Source organism: Electrona antarctica, assembly GCF_951216825.1.
Source record: "Electrona antarctica genome assembly, chromosome: 17".
Classification (NCBI taxonomy): Eukaryota; Metazoa; Chordata; class Actinopteri; order Myctophiformes; family Myctophidae; genus Electrona; species Electrona antarctica.
Genome location: NC_136798.1, coordinates 21851995 through 21870521, shown reverse-complemented (window position 1 = coordinate 21870521; position 18527 = coordinate 21851995).

The window sequence follows — 18527 nt, the reverse complement described above, 5'->3', positions numbered from 1 at the left end:
TTCACCTAGAAAATCCATTCACACTTTTTATAATTCAGCTTACTGTGGAGACACATGCTGGAACTTTTTACTTTGAAATGTTTTGTAGTTTCTGAGTTATTTAACTTTAACGCCCAATGCATTCTCAATGGCAATAGCACAAACTTTGGCATGCTACTAGTCCTACATACTTACACCTAGAAACCCCATTCAAGCCTACTTAGGTTCATCTTACAGTGGACATGTTTGCCTGAAAAGGACTCTTTGAAATGTTTCATAGTTTTAGAAATATAGTGCTTTCAAATTTGAGAATTTTACAATGGGGCTCAATGGCAGATATTGGCACGTCAAAAAAGCACTTTCACCTAGAAACTCCATTCACACTTTTTATAATTCAGCTTACTGTGGAGACACATGCTGGAACTTTTTACTTTGAAATGTTTTGTAGTTTCTGAGTTATTTAACTTTAACGCCCAATGCATTCTCAATGGCAATAGCACAAACTTTGGCATGCTACTAGTCCTACATACTTACACCTAGAAACCCCATTCAAGCCTACTTAGGTTAATCTTACGGTGGACATGTTTGCCTGAAAAGGAATCTTTGAAATGTTTCATAGTTTTAGAAATATAGTGCTTTCAAATTTGAGAATTTTACAATGGGGCTCAATGGCAGATATTGGCACGTCAAAAAAGCACTTTCACCTAGAAACTCCATTCACACTTTTTATAATTCAGCTTACTGTGGAGACACATGCTGGAACTTTTTACTTTGAAATGTTTTGTAGTTTCTGAGTTATTTAACTTTAACGCCCAATGCATTCTCAATGGCAATAGCACAAACTTTGGCATGCTACTAGTCCTACATACTTACACCTAGAAACCCCATTCAAGCCTACTTAGGTTCATCTTACGGTGGACATGTTTGCCTGAAAAGGACTCTTTGAAATGTTTCATAGTTTTAGAAATATAGTGCTTTCAAATTTGAGAATTTTACAATGGGGCTCAATGGCAGATATTGGCACGTCAAAAAAGCACTTTCACCTAGAAACTCCATTCACACTTTTTATAATTCAGCTTACTGTGGAGACACATGCTGGAACTTTTTACTTTGAAATGTTTTGTAGTTTCTGAGTTATTTAACTTTAACGCCCAATGCATTCTCAATGGCAATAGCACAAACTTTGGCATGCTACTAGTCCTACATACTTACACCTAGAAACCCCATTCAAGCCTACTTAGGTTCATCTTACGGTGGACATGTTTGCCTGAAAAGGAATCTTTGAAATGTTTCATAGTTTTAGAAATATAGTGCTTTCAAATTTGAGAATTTTACAATGGGGCTCAATGGCAGATATTGGCACGTCAAAAAAGCACTTTCACCTAGAAACTCCATTCACACTTTTTATAATTCAGCTTACTGTGGAGACACATGCTGGAACTTTTTACTTTGAAATGTTTTGTAGTTTCTGAGTTATTTAACTTTAACGCCCAATGCATTCTCAATGGCAATAGCACAAACTTTGGCATGCTACTAGTCCTACATACTTACACCTAGGAACCCCATTCAAGCCCACTTAGGTTCATCTTACGGTGGACATGTTTGCCTGAAAAGGAATCTTTGAAATGTTTCATAGTTTTAGAAATATAGTGCTTTCAAATTTGAGAATTTTACAATGGGGCTCAATGGCAGATATTGGCACGTCAAAAAAGCACTTTCACCTAGAAACTCCATTCACACTTTTTATAATTCAGCTTACTGTGGAGACACATGCTGGAACTTTTTACTTTGAAATGTTTTGTAGTTTCTGAGTTATTTAACTTTAACGCCCAATGCATTCTCAATGGCAATAGCACAAACTTTGGCATGCTACTAGTCCTACATACTTACACCTAGAAACCCCATTCAAGCCTACTTAGGTTCATCTTACGGTGGACATGTTTGCCTGAAAAGGACTCTTTGAAATGTTTCATAGTTTTAGAAATATAGTGCTTTCAAATTTGAGAATTTTACAATGGGGCTCAATGGCAGATATTGGCACGTCAAAAAAGCACTTTCACCTAGAAACTCCATTCACACTTTTTATAATTCAGCTTACTGTGGAGACACATGCTGGAACTTTTTACTTTGAAATGTTTTGTAGTTTCTGAGTTATTTAACTTTAACGCCCAATGCATTCTCAATGGCAATAGCACAAACTTTGGCATGCTACTAGTCCTACATACTTACACCTAGAAACCCCATTCAAGCCTACTTAGGTTCATCTTACGGTGGACATGTTTGCCTGAAAAGGACTCTTTGAAATGTTTCATAGTTTTAGAAATATAGTGCTTTCAAATTTGAGAATTTTACAATGGGGCTCAATGGCAGATATTGGCACGTCAAAAAAGCACTTTCACCTAGAAACTCCATTCACACTTTTTATAATTCAGCTTACTGTGGAGACACATGCTGGAACTTTTTACTTTGAAATGTTTTGTAGTTTCTGAGTTATTTAACTTTAACGCCCAATGCATTCTCAATGGCAATAGCACAAACTTTGGCATGCTACTAGTCCTACATACTTACACCTAGAAACCCCATTCAAGCCTACTTAGGTTAATCTTACGGTGGACATGTTTGCCTGAAAAGGAATCTTTGAAATGTTTCATAGTTTTAGAAATATAGTGCTTTCAAATTTGAGAATTTTACAATGGGGCTCAATGGCAGATATTGGCACGTCAAAAAAGCACTTTCACCTAGAAACTCCATTCACACTTTTTATAATTCAGCTTACTGTGGAGACACATGCTGGAACTTTTTACTTTGAAATGTTTTGTAGTTTCTGAGTTATTTAACTTTAACGCCCAATGCATTCTCAATGGCAATAGCACAAACTTTGGCATGCTACTAGTCCTACATACTTACACCTAGAAACCCCATTCAAGCCTACTTAGGTTCATCTTACGGTGGACATGTTTGCCTGAAAAGGACTCTTTGAAATGTTTCATAGTTTTAGAAATATAGTGCTTTCAAATTTGAGAATTTTACAATGGGGCTCAATGGCAGATATTGGCACGTCAAAAAAGCACTTTCACCTAGAAACTCCATTCACACTTTTTATAATTCAGCTTACTGTGGAGACACATGCTGGAACTTTTTACTTTGAAATGTTTTGTAGTTTCTGAGTTATTTAACTTTAACGCCCAATGCATTCTCAATGGCAATAGCACAAACTTTGGCATGCTACTAGTCCTACATACTTACACCTAGAAACCCCATTCAAGCCTACTTAGGTTAATCTTACGGTGGACATGTTTGCCTGAAAAGGAATCTTTGAAATGTTTCATAGTTTTAGAAATATAGTGCTTTCAAATTTGAGAATTTTACAATGGGGCTCAATGGCAGATATTGGCACGTCAAAAAAGCACTTTCACCTAGAAACTCCATTCACACTTTTTATAATTCAGCTTACTGTGGAGACACATGCTGGAACTTTTTACTTTGAAATGTTTTGTAGTTTCTGAGTTATTTAACTTTAACGCCCAATGCATTCTCAATGGCAATAGCACAAACTTTGGCATGCTACTAGTCCTACATACTTACACCTAGAAACCCCATTCAAGCCTACTTAGGTTCATCTTACGGTGGACATGTTTGCCTGAAAAGGACTCTTTGAAATGTTTCATAGTTTTAGAAATATAGTGCTTTCAAATTTGAGAATTTTACAATGGGGCTCAATGGCAGATATTGGCACGTCAAAAAAGCACTTTCACCTAGAAACTCCATTCACACTTTTTATAATTCAGCTTACTGTGGAGACACATGCTGGAACTTTTTACTTTGAAATGTTTTGTAGTTTCTGAGTTATTTAACTTTAACGCCCAATGCATTCTCAATGGCAATAGCACAAACTTTGGCATGCTACTAGTCCTACATACTTACACCTAGAAACCCCATTCAAGCCTACTTAGGTTCATCTTACGGTGGACATGTTTGCCTGAAAAGGACTCTTTGAAATGTTTCATAGTTTTAGAAATATAGTGCTTTCAAATTTGAGAATTTTACAATGGGGCTCAATGGCAGATATTGGCACGTCAAAAAAGCACTTTCACCTAGAAACTCCATTCACACTTTTTATAATTCAGCTTACTGTGGAGACACATGCTGGAACTTTTTACTTTGAAATGTTTTGTAGTTTCTGAGTTATTTAACTTTAACGCCCAATGCATTCTCAATGGCAATAGCACAAACTTTGGCATGCTACTAGTCCTACATACTTACACCTAGAAACCCCATTCAAGCCTACTTAGGTTAATCTTACGGTGGACATGTTTGCCTGAAAAGGAATCTTTGAAATGTTTCATAGTTTTAGAAATATAGTGCTTTCAAATTTGAGAATTTTACAATGGGGCTCAATGGCAGATATTGGCACGTCAAAAAAGCACTTTCACCTAGAAACTCCATTCACACTTTTTATAATTCAGCTTACTGTGGAGACACATGCTGGAACTTTTTACTTTGAAATGTTTTGTAGTTTCTGAGTTATTTAACTTTAACGCCCAATGCATTCTCAATGGCAATAGCACAAACTTTGGCATGCTACTAGTCCTACATACTTACACCTAGAAACCCCATTCAAGCCTACTTAGGTTCATCTTACGGTGGACATGTTTGCCTGAAAAGGACTCTTTGAAATGTTTCATAGTTTTAGAAATATAGTGCTTTCAAATTTGAGAATTTTACAATGGGGCTCAATGGCAGATATTGGCACGTCAAAAAAGCACTTTCACCTAGAAACTCCATTCACACTTTTTATAATTCAGCTTACTGTGGAGACACATGCTGGAACTTTTTACTTTGAAATGTTTTGTAGTTTCTGAGTTATTTAACTTTAACGCCCAATGCATTCTCAATGGCAATAGCACAAACTTTGGCATGCTACTAGTCCTACATACTTACACCTAGAAACCCCATTCAAGCCTACTTAGGTTCATCTTACGGTGGACATGTTTGCCTGAAAAGGAATCTTTGAAATGTTTCATAGTTTTAGAAATATAGTGCTTTCAAATTTGAGAATTTTACAATGGGGCTCAATGGCAGATATTGGCACGTCAAAAAAGCACTTTCACCTAGAAACTCCATTCACACTTTTTATAATTCAGCTTACTGTGGAGACACATGCTGGAACTTTTTACTTTGAAATGTTTTGTAGTTTCTGAGTTATTTAACTTTAACGCCCAATGCATTCTCAATGGCAATAGCACAAACTTTGGCATGCTACTAGTCCTACATACTTACACCTAGAAACCCCATTCAAGCCTACTTAGGTTCATCTTACGGTGGACATGTTTGCCTGAAAAGGACTCTTTGAAATGTTTCATAGTTTTAGAAATATAGTGCTTTCAAATTTGAGAATTTTACAATGGGGCTCAATGGCAGATATTGGCACGTCAAAAAAGCACTTTCACCTAGAAACTCCATTCACACTTTTTATAATTCAGCTTACTGTGGAGACACATGCTGGAACTTTTTACTTTGAAATGTTTTGTAGTTTCTGAGTTATTTAACTTTAACGCCCAATGCATTCTCAATGGCAATAGCACAAACTTTGGCATGCTACTAGTCCTACATACTTACACCTAGAAACCCCATTCAAGCCTACTTAGGTTAATCTTACGGTGGACATGTTTGCCTGAAAAGGAATCTTTGAAATGTTTCATAGTTTTAGAAATATAGTGCTTTCAAATTTGAGAATTTTACAATGGGGCTCAATGGCAGATATTGGCACGTCAAAAAAGCACTTTCACCTAGAAACTCCATTCACACTTTTTATAATTCAGCTTACTGTGGAGACACATGCTGGAACTTTTTACTTTGAAATGTTTTGTAGTTTCTGAGTTATTTAACTTTAACGCCCAATGCATTCTCAATGGCAATAGCACAAACTTTGGCATGCTACTAGTCCTACATACTTACACCTAGAAACCCCATTCAAGCCTACTTAGGTTCATCTTACGGTGGACATGTTTGCCTGAAAAGGACTCTTTGAAATGTTTCATAGTTTTAGAAATATAGTGCTTTCAAATTTGAGAATTTTACAATGGGGCTCAATGGCAGATATTGGCACGTCAAAAAAGCACTTTCACCTAGAAACTCCATTCACACTTTTTATAATTCAGCTTACTGTGGAGACACATGCTGGAACTTTTTACTTTGAAATGTTTTGTAGTTTCTGAGTTATTTAACTTTAACGCCCAATGCATTCTCAATGGCAATAGCACAAACTTTGGCATGCTACTAGTCCTACATACTTACACCTAGAAACCCCATTCAAGCCTACTTAGGTTCATCTTACGGTGGACATGTTTGCCTGAAAAGGAATCTTTGAAATGTTTCATAGTTTTAGAAATATAGTGCTTTCAAATTTGAGAATTTTACAATGGGGCTCAATGGCAGATATTGGCACGTCAAAAAAGCACTTTCACCTAGAAACTCCATTCACACTTTTTATAATTCAGCTTACTGTGGAGACACATGCTGGAACTTTTTACTTTGAAATGTTTTGTAGTTTCTGAGTTATTTAACTTTAACGCCCAATGCATTCTCAATGGCAATAGCACAAACTTTGGCATGCTACTAGTCCTACATACTTACACCTAGGAACCCCATTCAAGCCCACTTAGGTTCATCTTACGGTGGACATGTTTGCCTGAAAAGGAATCTTTGAAATGTTTCATAGTTTTAGAAATATAGTGCTTTCAAATTTGAGAATTTTACAATGGGGCTCAGTGGCAGATATTGGCACGTCAAAAAAGCACTTTCACCTAGAAACTCCATTCACACTTTTTATAATTCAGCTTACTGTGGAGACACATGCTGGAACTTTTTACTTTTAAATGTTTTGTAGTTTCTGAGTTATTTAACTTTAACGCCCAATGCATTCTCAATGGCAATAGCACAAACTTTGGCATGCTACTAGTCCTACATACTTACACCTAGAAACCCCATTCAAGCCTACTTAGGTTAATCTTACGGTGGACATGTTTGCCTGAAAAGGAATCTTTGAAATGTTTCATAGTTTTAGAAATATAGTGCTTTCAAATTTGAGAATTTTACAATGGGGCTCAATGGCAGATATTGGCACGTCAAAAAAGCACTTTCACCTAGAAACTCCATTCACACTTTTTAAAATTCAGCTTACTGTGGAGACACATGCTGGAACTTTTTACTTTGAAATGTTTTGTAGTTTCTGAGTTATTTAACTTTAACGCCCAATGCATTCTCAATGGCAATAGCACAAACTTTGGCATGCTACTAGTCCTACATACTTACACCTAGAAACCCCATTCAAGCCTACTTAGGTTCATCTTACGGTGGACATGTTTGCCTGAAAAGGAATCTTTGAAATGTTTCATAGTTTTAGAAATATAGTGCTTTCAAATTTGAGAATTTTACAATGGGGCTCAGTGGCAGATATTGGCACGTCAAAAAAGCACTTTCACCTAGAAACTCCATTCACACTTTTTATAATTCAGCTTACTGTGGAGACACATGCTGGAACTTTTTACTTTTAAATGTTTTGTAGTTTCTGAGTTATTTAACTTTAACGCCCAATGCATTCTCAATGGCAATAGCACAAACTTTGGCATGCTACTAGTCCTACATACTTACACCTAGAAACCCCATTCAAGCCTACTTAGGTTAATCTTACGGTGGACATGTTTGCCTGAAAAGGAATCTTTGAAATGTTTCATAGTTTTAGAAATATAGTGCTTTCAAATTTGAGAATTTTACAATGGGGCTCAATGGCAGATATTGGCACGTCAAAAAAGCACTTTCACCTAGAAACTCCATTCACACTTTTTATAATTCAGCTTACTGTGGAGACACATGCTGGAACTTTTTACTTTGAAATGTTTTGTAGTTTCTGAGTTATTTAACTTTAACGCCCAATGCATTCTCAATGGCAATAGCACAAACTTTGGCATGCTACTAGTCCTACATACTTACACCTAGAAACCCCATTCAAGCCTACTTAGGTTCATCTTACGGTGGACATGTTTGCCTGAAAAGGACTCTTTGAAATGTTTCATAGTTTTAGAAATATAGTGCTTTCAAATTTGAGAATTTTACAATGGGGCTCAATGGCAGATATTGGCACGTCAAAAAAGCACTTTCACCTAGAAACTCCATTCACACTTTTTATAATTCAGCTTACTGTGGAGACACATGCTGGAACTTTTTACTTTGAAATGTTTTGTAGTTTCTGAGTTATTTAACTTTAACGCCCAATGCATTCTCAATGGCAATAGCACAAACTTTGGCATGCTACTAGTCCTACATACTTACACCTAGAAACCCCATTCAAGCCTACTTAGGTTAATCTTACGGTGGACATGTTTGCCTGAAAAGGAATCTTTGAAATGTTTCATAGTTTTAGAAATATAGTGCTTTCAAATTTGAGAATTTTACAATGGGGCTCAATGGCAGATATTGGCACGTCAAAAAAGCACTTTCACCTAGAAACTCCATTCACACTTTTTATAATTCAGCTTACTGTGGAGACACATGCTGGAACTTTTTACTTTGAAATGTTTTGTAGTTTCTGAGTTATTTAACTTTAACGCCCAATGCATTCTCAATGGCAATAGCACAAACTTTGGCATGCTACTAGTCCTACATACTTACACCTAGAAACCCCATTCAAGCCTACTTAGGTTCATCTTACGGTGGACATGTTTGCCTGAAAAGGACTCTTTGAAATGTTTCATAGTTTTAGAAATATAGTGCTTTCAAATTTGAGAATTTTACAATGGGGCTCAATGGCAGATATTGGCACGTCAAAAAAGCACTTTCACCTAGAAACTCCATTCACACTTTTTATAATTCAGCTTACTGTGGAGACACATGCTGGAACTTTTTACTTTGAAATGTTTTGTAGTTTCTGAGTTATTTAACTTTAACGCCCAATGCATTCTCAATGGCAATAGCACAAACTTTGGCATGCTACTATTCCTACATACTTACACCTAGAAACCCCATTCAAGCCTACTTAGGTTCATCTTACGGTGGTCATGTTTGCCTGAAAAGGAATCTTTGAAATGTTTCATAGTTTTAGAAATATAGTGCTTTTAAATTTGATAAATTCAGAATGGGGGTCAATGGCAGATTTTGGCAAGTAAAGATTTGAGTGGGGTTTGAACCCACTATCTCCAGATCATGGAGCCAGTGTGCTAAGTCACTGATCTACTTGCTACCTGCCACAATGCAGTCTGCTGTTCCCTTTGAGTACAACATTGATACAAAAATAAAATACAAAAAATAAAATAACAGGAGATTTGTCTATTGTTTCTTTTGCTGTTGTTTATCTCTAGACGCTCGAATGTTTATGAACCACAATGGAAACAAGTCTCTGGCTCTTCTGTCATTATCTATTCGGCCTTTTAAGAACAGCATGCACAGTGGCTCACTGGGTACAGAGCCTGCCTGGTAATCAGGAGGCTGCAGGTTGAAGTCCTGGCTCTGACATAGTGTCCCAAAATCATGAAAATATGACATAATATATTATGCCGTCCCAAACCATGGACTATAGTATGTCGTTTTTTCATGATTTTCATCTTTTTTTCAAATAGTCCAAAATCACGAAAAACGACATGCTATAGTATGCCGTCCGAAAAAAATTATAACTTTGGCATGCTACTAGTCCTACATACTTACACCTAGAATCCCCATTCAAACCTATTTAGGTTCATCTTACGGTGGACATGTTTGCCTGAAAAGGAATCTTTGAAATGTTTCATAGTTTTAGAAATATAGTGCTTTAAATGTGAGAACTTTATAATGGCAGATAGTGGCACGTCAAAATCACTTTCACCTAGAAACTCCATTCACACGTTTTATTATTCAGCTTACTGTGGAGACACATGCTGGAACTTTTTACTTTGAAATGTTTTGTAGTTTCTGAGTTATTTAACTTTAACGCCCAATGCATTCTCAATGGCAATAGCACAAACTTTGGCATGCTACTAGTCCTACATACTTACACCTAGAATCCCCATTCAAACCTATTTAGGTTCATCTTACGGTGGACATGTTTGCCTGAAAAGGAATCTTTGAAATGTTTCATAGTTTTAGAAATATAGTGCTTTAAATGTGAGAACTTTATAATGGCAGATAGTGGCACGTCAAAATCACTTTCACCTAGAAACTCCATTCACACGTTTTATTATTCAGCTTACTGTGGAGACACATGCTGGAACTTTTTACTTTGAAATGTTTTGTAGTTTCTGAGTTATTTAACTTTAACGCCCAATGCATTCTCAATGGCAATAGCACAAACTTTGGCATGCTACTAGTCCTACATACTTACACCTAGAAACCCCATTCAAGCCTACTTAGGTTAATCTTACGGTGGACATGTTTGCCTGAAAAGGAATCTTTGAAATGTTTCATAGTTTTAGAAAAATAGTGCTTTCAAATTTGAGAATTTTACAATGGGGCTCAATGGCAGATATTGGCACGTCAAAAAAGCACTTTCACCTAGAAACTCCATTCACACTTTTTATAATTCAGCTTACTGTGGAGACACATGCTGGAACTTTTTACTTTGAAATGTTTTGTAGTTTCTGAGTTATTTAACTTTAACGCCCAATGCATTCTCAATGGCAATAGCACAAACTTTGGCATGCTACTAGTCCTACATACTTACACCTAGAAACCCCATTCAAGCCTACTTAGGTTCATCTTACGGTGGACATGTTTGCCTGAAAAGGACTCTTTGAAATGTTTCATAGTTTTAGAAATATAGTGCTTTCAAATTTGAGAATTTTACAATGGGGCTCAATGGCAGATATTGGCACGTCAAAAAAGCACTTTCACCTAGAAACTCCATTCACACTTTTTATAATTCAGCTTACTGTGGAGACACATGCTGGAACTTTTTACTTTGAAATGTTTTGTAGTTTCTGAGTTATTTAACTTTAACGCCCAATGCATTCTCAATGGCAATAGCACAAACTTTGGCATGCTACTAGTCCTACATACTTACACCTAGAAACCCCATTCAAGCCTACTTAGGTTAATCTTACGGTGGACATGTTTGCCTGAAAAGGAATCTTTGAAATGTTTCATAGTTTTAGAAATATAGTGCTTTCAAATTTGAGAATTTTACAATGGGGCTCAATGGCAGATATTGGCACGTCAAAAAAGCACTTTCACCTAGAAACTCCATTCACACTTTTTATAATTCAGCTTACTGTGGAGACACATGCTGGAACTTTTTACTTTGAAATGTTTTGTAGTTTCTGAGTTATTTAACTTTAACGCCCAATGCATTCTCAATGGCAATAGCACAAACTTTGGCATGCTACTAGTCCTACATACTTACACCTAGAAACCCCATTCAAGCCTACTTAGGTTCATCTTACGGTGGACATGTTTGCCTGAAAAGGACTCTTTGAAATGTTTCATAGTTTTAGAAATATAGTGCTTTCAAATTTGAGAATTTTACAATGGGGCTCAATGGCAGATATTGGCACGTCAAAAAAGCACTTTCACCTAGAAACTCCATTCACACTTTTTATAATTCAGCTTACTGTGGAGACACATGCTGGAACTTTTTACTTTGAAATGTTTTGTAGTTTCTGAGTTATTTAACTTTAACGCCCAATGCATTCTCAATGGCAATAGCACAAACTTTGGCATGCTACTATTCCTACATACTTACACCTAGAAACCCCATTCAAGCCTACTTAGGTTCATCTTACGGTGGTCATGTTTGCCTGAAAAGGAATCTTTGAAATGTTTCATAGTTTTAGAAATATAGTGCTTTTAAATTTGATAAATTCAGAATGGGGGTCAATGGCAGATTTTGGCAAGTAAAGATTTGAGTGGGGTTTGAACCCACTATCTCCAGATCATGGAGCCAGTGTGCTAAGTCACTGATCTACTTGCTACCTGCCACAATGCAGTCTGCTGTTCCCTTTGAGTACAACATTGATACAAAAATAAAATACAAAAAATAAAATAACAGGAGATTTGTCTATTGTTTCTTTTGCTGTTGTTTATCTCTAGACGCTCGAATGTTTATGAACCACAATGGAAACAAGTCTCTGGCTCTTCTGTCATTATCTATTCGGCCTTTTAAGAACAGCATGCACAGTGGCTCACTGGGTACAGAGCCTGCCTGGTAATCAGGAGGCTGCAGGTTGAAGTCCTGGCTCTGACATAGTGTCCCAAAATCATGAAAATATGACATAATATATTATGCCGTCCCAAACCATGGACTATAGTATGTCGTTTTTTCATGATTTTCATCTTTTTTTCAAATCCTCCAAAATCATGAAAAACTACATGCTATAGTATGCCGTCCGAAGCCATGAACTATAGTATGTCGTTTTTTCATGATTTTCATCTTTTTTTCAAATAGTCCAAAATCACGAAAAACGACATGCTATAGTATGCCGTCCGAAAAAAATTATAACTTTGGCATGCTACTAGTCCTACATACTTACACCTAGAATCCCCATTCAAACCTATTTAGGTTCATCTTACGGTGGACATGTTTGCCTGAAAAGGAATCTTTGAAATGTTTCATAGTTTTAGAAATATAGTGCTTTCAAATTTGAGAATTTTACAATGGGGCTCAATGGCAGATATTGGCACGTCAAAAAAGCACTTTCACCTAGAAACTCCATTCACACTTTTTATAATTCAGCTTACTGTGGAGACACATGCTGGAACTTTTTACTTTGAAATGTTTTGTAGTTTCTGAGTTATTTAACTTTAACGCCCAATGCATTCTCAATGGCAATAGCACAAACTTTGGCATGCTACTATTCCTACATACTTACACCTAGAAACCCCATTCAAGCCTACTTAGGTTCATCTTACGGTGGTCATGTTTGCCTGAAAAGGAATCTTTGAAATGTTTCATAGTTTTAGAAATATAGTGCTTTTAAATTTGATAAATTCAGAATGGGGGTCAATGGCAGATTTTGGCAAGTAAAGATTTGAGTGGGGTTTGAACCCACTATCTCCAGATCATGGAGCCAGTGTGCTAAGTCACTGATCTACTTGCTACCTGCCACAATGCAGTCTGCTGTTCCCTTTGAGTACAACATTGATACAAAAATAAAATACAAAAAATAAAATAACAGGAGATTTGTCTATTGTTTCTTTTGCTGTTGTTTATCTCTAGACGCTCGAATGTTTATGAACCACAATGGAAACAAGTCTCTGGCTCTTCTGTCATTATCTATTCGGCCTTTTAAGAACAGCATGCACAGTGGCTCACTGGGTACAGAGCCTGCCTGGTAATCAGGAGGCTGCAGGTTGAAGTCCTGGCTCTGACATAGTGTCCCAAAATCATGAAAATATGACATAATATATTATGCCGTCCCAAACCATGGACTATAGTATGTCGTTTTTTCATGATTTTCATCTTTTTTTCAAATCCTCCAAAATCATGAAAAACTACATGCTATAGTATGCCGTCCGAAGCCATGAACTATAGTATGTCGTTTTTTCATGATTTTCATCTTTTTTTCAAATAGTCCAAAATCACGAAAAACGACATGCTATAGTATGCCGTCCGAAAAAAATTATAACTTTGGCATGCTACTAGTCCTACATACTTACACCTAGAATCCCCATTCAAACCTATTTAGGTTCATCTTACGGTGGACATGTTTGCCTGAAAAGGAATCTTTGAAATGTTTCATAGTTTTAGAAATATAGTGCTTTAAATGTGAGAACTTTATAATGGCAGATAGTGGCACGTCAAAATCACTTTCACCTAGAAACTCCATTCACACGTTTTATTATTCAGCTTACTGTGGAGACACATGCTGGAACTTTTTACTTTGAAATGTTTTGTAGTTTCTGAGTTATTTAACTTTAACGCCCAATGCATTCTCAATGGCAATAGCACAAACTTTGGCATGCTACTAGTCCTACATACTTACACCTAGAATCCCCATTCAAACCTATTTAGGTTCATCTTACGGTGGACATGTTTGCCTGAAAAGGAATCTTTGAAATGTTTCATAGTTTTAGAAATATAGTGCTTTAAATGTGAGAACTTTATAATGGCAGATAGTGGCACGTCAAAATCACTTTCACCTAGAAACTCCATTCACACGTTTTATTATTCAGCTTACTGTGGAGACACATGCTGGAACTTTTTACTTTGAAATGTTTTGTAGTTTCTGAGTTATTTAACTTTAACGCCCAATGCATTCTCAATGGCAATAGCACAAACTTTGGCATGCTACTAGTCCTACATACTTACACCTAGAAACCCCATTCAAGCCTACTTAGGTTCATCTTACGGTGGACATGTTTGCCTGAAAAGGAATCTTTGAAATGTTTCATAGTTTTAGAAATATAGTGCTTTCAAATTTGAGAATTTTACAATGGGGCTCAATGGCAGATATTGGCACGTCAAAAAAGCACTTTCACCTAGAAACTCCATTCACACTTTTTATAATTCAGCTTACTGTGGAGACACATGCTGGAACTTTTTACTTTGAAATGTTTTGTAGTTTCTGAGTTATTTAACTTTAACGCCCAATGCATTCTCAATGGCAATAGCACAAACTTTGGCATGCTACTAGTCCTACATACTTACACCTAGAAACCCCATTCAAGCCTACTTAGGTTCATCTTACGGTGGACATGTTTGCCTGAAAAGGAATCTTTGAAATGTTTCATAGTTTTAGAAATATAGTGCTTTCAAATTTGAGAATTTTACAATGGGGCTCAATGGCAGATATTGGCACGTCAAAAAAGCACTTTCACCTAGAAACTCCATTCACACTTTTTATAATTCAGCTTACTGTGGAGACACATGCTGGAACTTTTTACTTTGAAATGTTTTGTAGTTTCTGAGTTATTTAACTTTAACGCCCAATGCATTCTCAATGGCAATAGCACAAACTTTGGCATGCTACTAGTCCTACATACTTACACTTAGAAACCCCATTCAAGCGTACTTAGGTTCATCTTATGGTGGACATGTTTGCCTGTAAAGGAATCTTTGAAATGTTTCATAGTTTTAGAAATATAGTGCTTTCAAATTTGAGAATTTTACAATGGGGCTCAATGGCAGATATTGGCACGTCAAAAAAGCACTTTCACCTAGAAACTCCATTCACACTTTTTATAATTCAGCTTACTGTGGAGACACATGCTGGAACATTTTACTTTGAAATGCTTTGTAGTTTCTGAGTTATTTAACTTTAACGCCCAATGCATTCTCAATGGCAATAGCACAAACTTTGGCATGCTACTAGTCCTACATACTTACACCTAGAAACCCCATTCAAGCCTACTTAGGTTCATCTTACGGTGGACATGTTTGCCTGAAAAGGAATCTTTGAAATGTTTCATAGTTTTAGAAATATAGTGCTTTCAAATTTGAGAATTTTACAATGGGCTCAATGGCAGATATTGGCACGTCAAAAAAGCACTTTCACCTAGAAACTCCATTCACACTTTTTATAATTCAGCTTACTGTGGAGACACATGCTGGAACTTTTTACTTTTAAATGTTTTGTAGTTTCTGAGTTATTTAACTTTAACGCCCAATGCATTCTCAATGGCAATAGCACAAACTTTGGCATGCTACTAGTCCTACATACTTACACCTAGAAACCCCATTCAAGCCTACTTAGGTTCATCTTACGGTGGACATGTTTGCCTGAAAAGGACTCTTTGAAATGTTTCATAGTTTTAGAAATATAGTGCTTTCAAATTTGAGAATTTTACAATGGGGCTCAATGGCAGATATTGGCACGTCAAAAAAGCACTTTCACCTAGAAACTCCAATCACACTTTTTATAATTCAGCTTACTGTGGAGACACATGCTGGAACTTTTTACTTTGAAATGTTTTGTAGTTTCTGAGTTATTTAACTTTAACGCCCAATGCATTCTCAATGGCAATAGCACAAACTTTGGCATGCTACTAGTCCTACATACTTACACCTAGAAACCCCATTCAAGCCTACTTAGGTTCATCTTACGGTGGTCATGTTTGCCTGAAAAGGAATCTTTGAAATGTTTCATAGTTTTAGAAATATAGTGCTTTTAAATTTGATAAATTCAGAATGGGGGTCAATGGCAGATTTTGGCAAGTAAAGATTTGAGTGGGGTTTGAACCCACTATCTCCAGATCATGGAGCCAGTGTGCTAAGTCACTGATCTACTTGCTACCTGCCACAATGCAGTCTGCTGTTCCCTTTGAGTACAACATTGATACAAAAATAAAATACAAAAAATAAAATAACAGGAGATTTGTCTATTGTTTCTTTTGCTGTTGTTTATCTCTAGACGCTCGAATGTTTATGAACCACAATGGAAACAAGTCTCTGGCTCTTCTGTCATTATCTATTCGGCCTTTTAAGAACAGCATGCACAGTGGCTCACTGGGTACAGAGCCTGCCTGGTAATCAGGAGGCTGCAGGTTCAAGTCCTGGCTCTGACATACTGTCCCAAAATCATGAAAATATGACATAATATATTATGCCGTCCCAAACCATGGACTATAGTATGTCGTTTTTTCATGATTTTCATCTTTTTTTCAAATCCTCCAAAATCATGAAAAACGACATGCTATAGTATGCCGTCCGAAGCCATGAAATATAGTATGTCGTTTTTTCATGATTTTCATCTTTTTTTCAAATAGTCCAAAATCACGAAAAACGACATGCTATAGTATGCCGTCCGAAAAAATTTATAACTTTGGCATGCTACTAGTCCTACATACTTACACCTAGAATCCCCATTCAAACCTATTTAGGTTCATCTTACGGTGGACATGTTTGCCTGAAAAGGAATCTTTGAAATGTTTCATAGTTTTAGAAATATAGTGCTTTAAATGTGAGAACTTTATAATGGCAGATAGGGGCACGTCAAAATCACTTTCACCTAGAAACTCCATTCACACGTTTTATTATTCAGCTTACTGTGGAGACACATGCTGGAACTTTTTACTTTGAAATGTTTTGTAGTTTCTGAGTTATTTAACTTTAACGCCCAATGCATTCTCAATGGCAATAGCACAAACTTTGGCATGCTACTAGTCCTACATACTTACACCTAGAAACCCCATTCAAGCCTACTTAGGTTCATCTTACGGTGGACATGTTTGCCTGAAAAGGAATCTTTGAAATGTTTCATAGTTTTAGAAATATAGTGCTTTCAAATTTGAGAATTTTACAATGGGGCTCAATGGCAGATATTGGCACGTCAAAAAAGCACTTTCACCTAGAAACTCCATTCACACTTTTTATAATTCAGCTTACTGTGGAGACACATGCTGGAACTTTTTACTTTGAAATGTTTTGTAGTTTCTGAGTTATTTAACTTTAACGCCCAATGCATTCTCAATGGCAATAGCACAAACTTTGGCATGCTACTAGTCCTACATACTTACACCTAGAAACCCCATTCAAGCCTACTTAGGTTCATCTTACGGTGGGCATGTTTGCCTGAAAAGGAATCTTTGAAATGTTTCATAGTTTTAGAAATATAGTGCTTTTAAATTTGAGAAATTCAGAATGGGGGTCAATGGCAGATTTTGGCAAGTAAAGATTTGAGTGGGGTTTGAACCCACTATCTCCAGATCATGCAGCCAGTGTGCTAAGTCACTGATCTACTTGCTACCTGCCAGAATGCAGTCTGCTGTTCCCTTTGAGTACAACATTGATACAAAAATAAAATACAAAAAATAAAATAACAGGAGATTTGTCTATTGTTTCTTTTGCTGTTGTTTATCTCTAGACGCTCGAATTTTTATGAACCACAATGGAAACAAGTCTCTGGCTCTTCTGTCATTATCTATTCGGCCTTTTAAGAACAGCATGCACAGTGGCTCACTGGGTACAGAGCCTGCCTGGTAATCAGGAGGCTGCAGGTTCAAGTCCTGGCTCAGACATACTGTCCCAAAATCATGAAAATATGACATAATATATTATGCCGTCCCAAACCATGGACTATAGTATGTCGTTTTTTCATGATTTTCATCTTTTTTTCAAATCCTCCAAAATCATGAAAAACGACATGCTATAGTATGCCGTCCGAAGCCATGAACTATAGTATGTCGTTTTTTCATGATTTTCATCTTTTTTTTCAAATAGTCCAAAATCACGAAAAACGACATGCTATAGTATGCCGTCCGAAAAAAATTATAACTTTGGCATGCTACTAGTCCTACATACTTACACCTAGAATCCCCATTCAAACCTATTTAGGTTCATCTTACGGTGGACATGTTTGCCTGAAAAGGAATCTTTGAAATGTTTCATAGTTTTAGAAATATAGTGCTTTAAATGTGAGAACTTTATAATGGCAGATAGTGGCACGTCAAAATCACTTTCACCTAGAAACTCCATTCACACGTTTTATTATTCAGCTTACTGTGGAGACACATGCTGGAACTTTTTACTTTGAAATGTTTTGTAGTTTCTGAGTTATTTAACTTTAACGCCCAATGCATTCTCAATGGCAATAGCACAAACTTTGGCATGCTACTAGTCCTACATACTTACACCTAGAAACCCCATT